This window comes from Adiantum capillus-veneris, chromosome 27 (genome assembly GCF_014529385.1).
Source record: "Adiantum capillus-veneris isolate H3 chromosome 27, ASM1452938v2, whole genome shotgun sequence".
Classification (NCBI taxonomy): Eukaryota; Viridiplantae; Streptophyta; class Polypodiopsida; order Polypodiales; family Pteridaceae; genus Adiantum; species Adiantum capillus-veneris.
This window is the reverse complement of record NC_140957.1, coordinates 33,140,890-33,151,379: the sequence shown is the minus strand read 5'-3', so window position 1 is coordinate 33,151,379 and position 10,490 is coordinate 33,140,890. Positions and strand designations below refer to the sequence as shown.

General features: G+C 48.0%; 1 pseudogene; it reads right to left on the bottom strand.

Annotated features, from left to right (window-relative positions):
- Nucleotides 1–235: 235 nt before the first annotated feature.
- LOC147421743 (pentatricopeptide repeat-containing protein DWY1, chloroplastic-like) lies at nucleotides 236–888 on the bottom strand (annotated as a pseudogene).
- Between the last annotated feature and the right edge of the window lie 9,602 nt (nucleotides 889–10,490).

Here is a 10,490-nt window from a genome sequence, read left to right as displayed (position 1 = left end):
AGTAATCATTCTCTCTCTCTCTCTCTCTCTCTCTCTCTCTCTCTCTCTCTCTCTCGCGTGCGAGCACGGTAAGCCAAGCAAAACCAACTCGAGAAATTCCTTACATGCTCGTAGTGTGATCATAGCAAACCAATGTAATGTAAGATACGATAGGTTTCGTTTTCAATACGTGGTTCCAAACTCTGCACGAACATCCTACAATATTAATTGACTCTCAGTGCCTGCAGCCTTCGAATCACCAATAGTCTCCCCATGAACAATACCCTTCTTTGAAATGTGGAACCGGGTTGCATCTCGTACAATGATCTCGCGATTTATAGATACGAGTATCATCGGCCGCCCTCTCTCTGTCCTTCGCCCCTGCTCACAACTCTCTCTCTCTCTCTCTTTTTCGCTCCCCCACTTTTGGCTTATAGCCTTCATCTAACAGAACGTACACATGTAAAGGGTCACTCCCTCCGCTATATTATGTTAGTAGATCGGCAAAATATTTTGTGGCAACAGCCATTACATACAAGAAGATTTTTTATGACCCCTCACGGGGGCCCTAGGTGAAAGACTTATGTAACCTAAAGCCATGGCAAGCCTTCCACTCTGATGCTGAAGAGCGTGTTCCTTCTCTGACTCCTGTTTATCACACAAGACATAGTGCAAATCTTCCATATAACCTGCATCCTATCACGCAAAACACACTGCAAATCTGCCAGCATCCTTCATCAATCCGAGCATTCTCTGTAGCTCTACATCGACAAGAAAAGTGTTCAGTTTGACCTTGAATCTCAATTCGACTCTATCCAGGCTCTTTTTCAAGCCCCTAGCTTCCATTGGAGCTCGAATGTTTGCTTTATCGTGAAACCTGCTGCTTGAGGCATAGCTGTTTGATAGCATAGCTGCTGCTGATCTCTCTCTCTCTCTCTCTCTCTCTCTCTCACAGCGGCGTGGAGGCACCTGCGATATGACTATGCCCAGTCTCTCTCTACGGTGTTGTTTGTGGAGTCATACACAAAGAAGTTTTGGCCCACATTGTGACTTATCTCAACATCATGAGCTTATGTGAGGGAGACGTCGCTTACCTAGCTAGGTACGATTGGGGGTAGGGGACCGCCGGCCCGGTGGGGGGCGGGGGCGGGGGTCCTGTGCCTCCAATCGTACCTAGCTAGGTATGCGGTGCCTCTCAAACAGAAGCTCATGATGTTATGCATTGTATGAAAAACAATGAGAAAGACTCTGTTTTCCTACATGAGAAAATTTCTAAATCTTCTTGTGATAGCATGCAAGGCGCGAGGCAGGTGCAATTGTTGAGTCAAGGAGCCACGTGGGACCAGAGTCACTAGACAGCACAAGAGGGAAACAATCTCTCTCTCTCACACACACACACACACACACAGCCAAGTGGGGGCACTTGCAATACGACTCTGGCCAGAGTCTCTCTCTGTTGTGTGGTTTGTGGATGGCATAGCATGCAAGGACGTCGAGGCCTGCACAATGGTTCACAAGAAGCTTTCAATAGCTTCCCACAATTATTTCCTCGTTCTGAATTAAGATGTCCTAAGGTTTTGTGGGCAAGCTCCGCGTACCTAGCTAGGTGCACGATGCAGAGTCTGCAGAAGCTTATGATGCTGAACACTATGGAAAAAATCAAGGAAAGAGGACCTTTTTCCCAAAAGGGGAACCGTCTAAATCTTCTTTTGGTTGTCTCGGTTGAATCGAGAAGGTGGCCGAGGATATAAGAGGGCGTGAGGCAGGTTCTCGGGGTACATCAGGTAAAGGAGGGCTTTTTTTATACATTAGTTGAGTGGAGGCCCGCCGAGGGGCAAGACCAAATGGCGTAGAGACCACATGCAACAATGGGGAACAATGGGGAGGGATGCCTTACTATCTCAAACGGGCGTGGGCACAAGGGGATCGATGGCGCCCCACATCCATTCCGGGGATCGGGTGTGATCTAAGCCATCCGATGCGCTTTGAGTAAATTCGGGAAAATAGGTAAACTCGGGAGGCCATTGATCCCCCCCCCATCCCCCATCTCACCCAGGCATGGGCATGAGGGGATGAATGGCCTATGCCTAATTCTCGGAGCGCGGGAATCGTGGACTGTCAATCTTGCGACGTGCCCCCGAATTCACCAATTTTCTTGAATTTACACAACTGACCCAAATTTACACAGTGGCGGGTTCATTATAGAACGAACCCTTCTCCCTATGTTTTCAACAAGCACGCGCGAGCGAGGTGGTTAAGGTGGTAGGCTTGCAAAGGAGATGTCCCCGGTTCTAATCCGGGGAAGGGGATGGCCCGAATTTACAACTTTTGATGCTTCTAAGTTTATCTATTTTCTCGAATTTACACAAAGCGCATCGGACGGCCGAGATTGCACCCAATCCTCGAATGGACGTGAGCCATTGATCCCCTCCCGCCCATGCCCGTGCGAGATAGTGAGGAGGGGGGGTAGGAGGCGATTGCCAGGGGCAAGGGATGTAGCATAAGTCTACTGAGCAGTGACAGCAGAGTGTAGCCATAAGGCTGCAAGGGGTGCTCTGTTCCCTGACGTGTCGTGAGAGGGGAGGGTAGGAGGGGATTGCCAGGGGCAAGGGATGTAGCATAAGTCTACTGAGCAGTGACAGTAGAGTGTAGCCCTAAGGCTGCAAGGGGTGCTCTGTTCCCTGACGTGTCGTGAGAGGGGAGGGTAGGAGACGATTGCCAGGGGCAAGGGATGTAGCATAAGTCTACTGAGCAGTGACAGCAGAGTGTAGCCCTAAGGCTGCAAGGGGTGCTCTGTTCCCTGACGTGTCATGAGAGGGGAGGAGGAATCTCAAAAAGCGAAAGACTCTTCTTAATGAGAAGATGTAACTACTGAGCCAGCAAGGGATGCCCAATTTCAAAAAATCACTTCATGATTTGAGAGCATTCACTTATTGTACGATCTTTGTACTAACCAACGAAAAAATTATGCTTTAAAATTACTAAAGTCTCACCCCTGGCTGGGACCATTGCAAGAAAGGTGGCGTGGCTGCAAGTTGAAGGGCGTGCTGGAGGGTACGAAAGGAGACATGTGAATGGTGGGTAACCACCAGCATTGCAGTTTGCAAGAAGAAGGTGCAGCTAGTTGCATGACAAAATTGGAGGCGCCATAAGTTAAAGGACCTGCAGAGTGGGTAGCCCGGGTACTCAAGGGATGGGGATGGCCTCTATGTAGATAGGACCGTGAAAGATGATGAAGAGGGCACTGCATGATTAGTGAGCGCTATCGAGGGGCAAGAAGGGCCGTAAGCTTTTAGGCTTGCATGAAATATAACATTTTTATTCAAAAGATTTTGTAACTGTTTGAGGGTGTCGACTCATATTGAATTGCTTATCTATTGTGAATGGTGTTCTGAACGATTGGAGGCAAAAACCATGATGATGTGTTGTGATTGGGTGTGTGTAGTCTAGGTTGGTCGAGTACAGGCACGTATAACAACTGTTTAGAGATTGGGTTTGTGTGTGTGATAACTAGGAGATAGGGGTCTTGTTGAAACCCCTAGGCTATAGAGAGGCATTATGTGTGTATATTAGGTGTATTCCTCATTCCCCCTTTCTAACTACTAAAGCCGGAGTTAGAATTTCCATCCTCATATGGAAAAGAGTAAATCAAAGAGCATCCACTATTTCTAGAACAAAAGAGATCCCCTTCTGTCATCCATAATCCACAATTTGGTACAAAAGTGCATCCAAATTATAAACTTGCTATCCATTGGATAGGTAGCTCTGTCGAAGATTCCACGAAAGACATGCATTTGCAAAAGGCATAGCAAATCTACCAATCCATCTCCTCTAGGAAAAAAACACAGCAATAGAAATCTGCTACATAAGTGATGAAGAAGATACTACTGTTGTCCAAACAAGCAAATAAATCTAGCATTGATAGACATCCTGAGACCTCCATGAAGTTTTCCTTGGTGAAGAGAGGCCAGAGTAAACAAGGGTAAAGAAGGAAAAGTTGTAGATAAGGATCCATAGCCTTCACATGCCCAAATCTACCCCAAACTTGGAGAAAACTAGGAAAAAACAGCAAGAATCCACTCTTTCAATCAAGTCCAAAATGGCACCGGATCAGTCAAATCCATGCATCTAAGGTAGTCTATCACCATAGGGCTTTGATACCATATCAAAGGTGGCAGTTGAAGATGCGATGAAGAAAAGAAATGGTTTGTAATATGATGGACGCCTTGACTCCAAATTAGAACACCTGCAATGCCAAACACATGAACAAGGCACACTTGTGGAGAAGAGAGATCATTGAGGTAGAAAAAGACAAGACATATGAGAATGAGAGAGTGAGAGAAAGAGAGGAGAGACGTATGGGAAAGGCTCTCCATGCTGATAACAAGTTGTTCATACAAGTGACCAAGGGTGGTATAATAGATCTAAGGTGCAGACATATGCGATGATGGCCGATTTTGAAAATCAAAGAGAAAAAAGAAAAAAAAATTATTTTTACTCTGTTCGAGCCTTGGCGACACTGTTGGAAGGCTCCGCAACGCCTCGTAAACCTCACAACACCTCTACGGGCATGCCCCCCCCCCCCCCCCCCCCCCTTTCGATTGGCCGGCCTTATCACCCTCAGGCCCTCGCTTGTCTTTACCCCAGCCTAACCGGCCGCCTTCGATTTCAAATACCCCTTCTCTCTCTCTCTCTCTCTCTCTCTCTCTCTCTCTCTCTCTCTCTCTCTCTCTCTCTCTCTCTCTCTCTCTCTCTCTCTCTCTCTCTCTCTCTCTCTCTCTCTCTCTCTCTCTCTCCTCTCTCTCTCTCTCTCTCTGTGTAGTTATTTCCCCCGACGGGCATCAGATGAAATCTTCCCCCCCCCCTTTACTGGACACCCTCGGCCAGGCACAAGCCTTGAGCACTCACCCCGACCCCTCCCTTGCTTTCCCTCTCGTGCTCCCTCTGTGTCGAGCCGCATGTGAACTCCCGCTCTCCCGTATTCATATCCACACCCCCGCCACCCTCCATTCTCCCCCCCCTTGGCCTCATTACCCCCCCCCTTTGGCCTGCTATCCCCACCCTCTTTCTTCCCCCCCACACCATTGACTTCTCCCCCTCCTCTCATCCTTGAGACACCATGCAAGACAGAGAATAGGACACCCCCCCCCCGCCCCCCTCACACACTCTCTCCCCCCCATGGTGGGCACCCTCCATAGAGCCCCTTCTGTCTCCTATTCACGCCACCTCATCCCCTTCTCTCTCTCTCTCTCTCTCTCGTTCTTCTCAGCCCGAAGGCGCGACGTAAGAAGCCGGAGCCCACTCTCCCTCCACACCACACACTCACTCACCCTCATCGTCTCCCTCACTCACCACCCCAATCCCCTCTCCCTCTCTCGCGGTGTGTTTCGGCTCCGCCCTGCCCACAATCCCTCTCTCTCTCCCTCTCAGCCTGTAGAAGGCGCAGCACAGAGCTCTTCTCTCTCTCTCTCTCTCTCTCTCTCTCTCTCTCTCTCTCTCTCTCTCACACACACACAAAACACACACCACACACACACACACACACACACACACACACACACACACACCATCCCCACCCCCCATCTTTGCGTAGCTGTCGTTGGCCGCCAACACAGAAAAAACATATATAATATATACATTACATAGATAAACCCCGTTCCCACCGCACGCTTGCGCACACATACAAATACACACACACACACACACACACACTCACGCATACACACCCACACCTATATATACACACACATCCACCCACATGCACATACGTACACACACACATATATACGCACATAAATACAAGGAAAAAAACGAAGGATTTCACGACTACGATGACAACAAAAAAGAACGAGGACCCAAAGCACGCGCCGCCAACAACAAAAAAGAAAAATGCCTTGAAGGCATGCCCCAGCGAACCCCGAACAGAAGTACGCTCTACACCGACGCATCGGCAACACACCATTCGCCGACAACACACAACCATGATGCGAATTTCAGTAATTTATAGTTTATTTTCAACATTTCTTCAGTTTTCACCGAGCCGTTGTAAAAATCCCACTTTGTAAATTTCCTCTCTCTAGGTGATGGTCACAAAGGCTCACCTAGAGATTCTCATCTTTTAATAACCTCCCAAAACAAAACAAGGGTCAACCACACCGGGCCCACCACTTGCTTTGTCTCCCCGATTAAGCTTACCCGAATCACACCGGGATTACCATAATCCAAGCAGTCAACACCTATAAATTGGCACTGAGAGTTCACTATCGGGGGGGGGGGGGGGGGCAGTTCATGAGAAGTCGGCACTTGGTAGAGTGTAGTGGGAAGAGTTGACACTATCACCATCACGGGGAGGGGGCTTGTGTGTTGGGATTGCCTTGGAATTGCACCATGAGAAGGGAGTCACTTCCACCTCTCGACTCCAATGGTTGATGCATACACTTACACACGCTCTTGATAGCAAGCTCCACGATCATTGAGTCTTCTTAGAGAACGCACCAAGTAGTTTGCATCATCTTTTCTCCCTACCTCTCTACCACCACGGCATGCCATTTTTAAATACTGCAGAAATAATTCTCCCTCACACCCCCGAGGGTTTTCATCATTTGCAAAAATCTCTCTCTCTCTCTCTCTCTCTCTCTCTCTCTCTCCTCTCTCTCTCTCTCTCTCTCTCTCTCTCTCTCTCTCTCTCTCTCTCTCTCTCGGTGTGTAAGTTTGCGGTGTTCATATCATCGCGGTTTGCATCCTAGCCGCTTAAAGCTAGGTGGTGCCCCCTGTTCTCTTTACCGTGACAGGTTTGAGGCGCGCCATTCGGCCCCCGGCGTTTTAAAGGCCATCGGGGTTCGGGGTTTGCTTTGCTCCCGTCATTTGGTGCCCCCATGGAGGAGGGATTTCTAGGACCCTTCAATTTACAATGCTGAAAGTGACGCCCACTATCAATCATGGACAAATGGCTGAAGGAATTTTCTAATTGGAGGACGGAAGAAAAAGAGACAAAGGAGGCACTCGCCGCCTTCATTGAAGTACTACTGCTAGGCTGCAGCGTCGGCAGTATTCAAGAGGTAAATTCTCCATCTCGTGTTGCTCGTTCTAACCATAAGTTGAGAGCATCAGGTGGGAGTTCGGTGAAGTGCCATCACTGTTGTCAACCGAGACACACTGTCAGTGAGTGCCAACAACGAAGGCAGCGAAGGGGCTGAAATCGTCTACATCGACATTCATCGCGAAGAAGTCATTCACATCAAGGAAGGGAAGAAAACAGTGAGGCCTCTTTTCCCTAAAGAAACTGCAGTCAAAGTTATAACTCCAAAGTGGCCTAAAGGGGCTGCGCGAGCCAAAGGTAAGGAGAAGATAAGCCAATCTGGAAACACATGACCCCGAAGGGAGAAGCATCTAGCCAAGCAAGTGCCCAGCTTGCCAAAGAGAAAGTCATCCGAAGCTAAGCGACGGAAGGTCGCCTACCGATTTGCACGACGCATGCGAGTGCTACCCATCCACTTCGACAATCCTGAAGAAGAAGTGGTAAGAAGACTCCCATGTCCTAGGGAAGAGTGGTTTGGCTACTACTCTCGCTCTTTTGGAAAGCGAGTGGAGGATCTTCCTCCTCTCCCTGTACAACGTATCCTGAAGAAGCTCTCTACCACGGGTGAAACCCAGTGGGCCGGGGACCAGTTGCAACTGAATGGAGTAGAATTCATGCAACAGACCGACTATGGAAATTACCTGCAATTACTATTAGCCAAGAGGCTGGGAGTGGTCAGATGCATCGCCATCACCCCCGTACGTGCTGAGCAACGAAGGAAAGGTAGATCCCATGAAAGGCGACGACCTCTTGTGGATGTGCCGACTCATCAACACTGGCACGGCAAGAGTATAAGTAAGTATTCCACCCTCTATGCATGATGGAAAACGGGCCAACGGCATTCCTGTTCAGATTCCTGCAACATATGCATGTGAATATCTATTTAGATCGGAAAGTCTTCTACCAACAGAAGATCGTATACCTATTTGGTGCAGCGGTACTAGGGGAAATCCTCAATTCCCTGAACCTTATCATTCTCCCCATATTGGATTACCATCATTCCTTTAATGTTTCTATCTTTATCCTATTTTACCCTATCCACCCACCCCTGTAAAAAGCCGCTACTGTTGTTAATGTAAAAATTTTAAAAAAAAGAGTTTGTAATTTCCTGAGTCACTACCATGGCAAGTGTTTCTTTCCCCACGTTCAGTGGAAATAAAGGAGAGGATCTCACCACCGACTTTTTGGATGATTTCGACATTGCTTGTGTCGTCTCCAACAAAGATGACGACGCTTCACGACTTAGAAATTTTCCTTTACTGATAAAAGTAGAGGCCAAGTCCCGGTATAATGCATTGTCCCAGGCTACCAAGAATGCATGGGATGTGTTAAGGGCTACTTTTGTAAAGAGGTTTGCTGGAGGCACAACCTCGGAGAAGCTATGGCAGCTACAGACAGAATTAAAGCAGGGAGGTCTGCTGGAGTATGCCACCTACGACTCCAAATTTGTGGACTTATGGAAGAGATGGATTGCCTCACTGGAGGAAGGCGAAGGAGCGCCTAATTTCCTAAAGAAGGACCGTTTCATTGCTGGTCTATGGTCGCCACTTAGAGAGAAGGTGAAGGGAAGGTTTCCTGCAACATATGAGTTGGCCTTCAAAGTAGCCTGCCTTAAAGACAAGAAGCTGCGCATGCAAGCAAGAGTAAACGAGTCAGAGGAAACAAGCTCGGCCTGACCAACCCGAGTGACTGCAACATCCAATCATAGAGTCCAACCGTAGGAGGCATCAAAAGAGCAGCAAGACCTATTGAGTCGCATCACCACCCAACTAGAGAATTTATATGTGCATCTGGTGCAGCAAGGGCATGCACCTGGGAGGAATCCATAACAAGGAAGAGGACAACAAAGGCAGAACCAAGAGTACCACTGTTACAACTGAGGGGAAGATGGCCATGGAATGTACTACTGTCCACACCCGAGGAGGCAGAATTTCAATAGAGGGGGGAGACAGAATCAAATCTCTCCGCCAAGAGCAAGACCTCCACCACCTAGGCAACCAGGACCGATCCCACCGATCCAAATCCTTCGACTACCTGTACAACAACAACCACAACCCCAATCTCTCATTCCGCCACTACCCCCACCACCTGTTGTGAACCAAGCGGTGAGTGTTATTAGCTTGGAGGCTAAAGGGAGGCAAAGGTAGAAGAATCAGTTCGAGAGAAGCACAAAGGGAAAGTGAAGGTATAAGAAGTGGATGCTATGGAGTGAAGCGTGCCAGGCACGAAGAAGCATCTCAAAGAGAAGAGAAGATGAAAGGGAAGGCCGAGTCTAGCAAGCAAGAAGCTAAACCGCGGTGGAAGATAGACATCGTGGACTTCTCACTAGGTGAGTATGCAAAACCCTATGACTTAGTTCAGGATGTGTTAATGCAGGGCCCAAAGATAACTTGGCCCCAATTACTCCACCTTGCACCCAGAATGAGGAGGCAATGGAAAAAAATGGTAAATACCAGGAAATCAAGGCCAAAGATAGCTAGGGCTATCTTTGGAAGGGATCTCGACGACATCCTACCAACCATGGACGCCCACATCAAGGGGCACAGAATCTCAAATTTCTACATAGATGGTGACGTGCAAATATGCGTCATTAGTGAAAAGATGATGCACCATCTAGGTCTAGAGGTAAGTAGGCCGACACCCTGCCGAGCCAAGATGGCAAACAATGTAAGAGTGAAATGCGTGGACATTGTAAATGCGGTCAAAGTAAAAGCATTCAATATAGAAGTGGAGGTAGACATCTTCGTCATGCCACACAAAGGGGAGGGCTACCCCATCATTCTTGAGAGGCCTTGGCTTATGGCTATGGAAGCTAAACAAGACTGGAGCACCGGGATGATTCAGATGAAGGACGCTAAAGGGAAGTCCATATTCTACGACATGAGGACTGGAAAGAAGCACAACATGATCTTGGAGGCTTCAGAAGATGAGTCCACCAGCGACTATTCGTCTACCTCAGGAGAAGAGACGACCACCACCGATGGAAGTGAGAGTAGCATCGAAGTGATGGGGGTCATTCTTAAAGACCCAAACAGATTGACACAATCTGAAGCACCCTTGATAAACCAAGAGGGATCATCAGGTATGCTGTCCTTGGAGGATGCAGGTAAGTTACAAAAAATTCTCTCAAATGAATTAACCAATGAAGGAAGGAAGGAGTATGTCTCCATGCTAGGTAACTTCACTACTTTGTTCATTGATGGCTATGATAAGATCGCAAGAATTACAGTAGTGCAACACCACATAAAACTCAAGGAAGGCAGTAAACCCGTAGTACAAAATCTCAGAAGACTTGGAGTAATCCAACAAGAGGCACTGCTTAAAGAAGTGAGAAGTTTGCTACAAGCAGGTTTCATCTACCCTGTCGAAGACTCAGAATGGGTCTTCCCAGTAGTAGTCACACCAAAAAAAAATGGTAAGTGGAGAGTCTGTG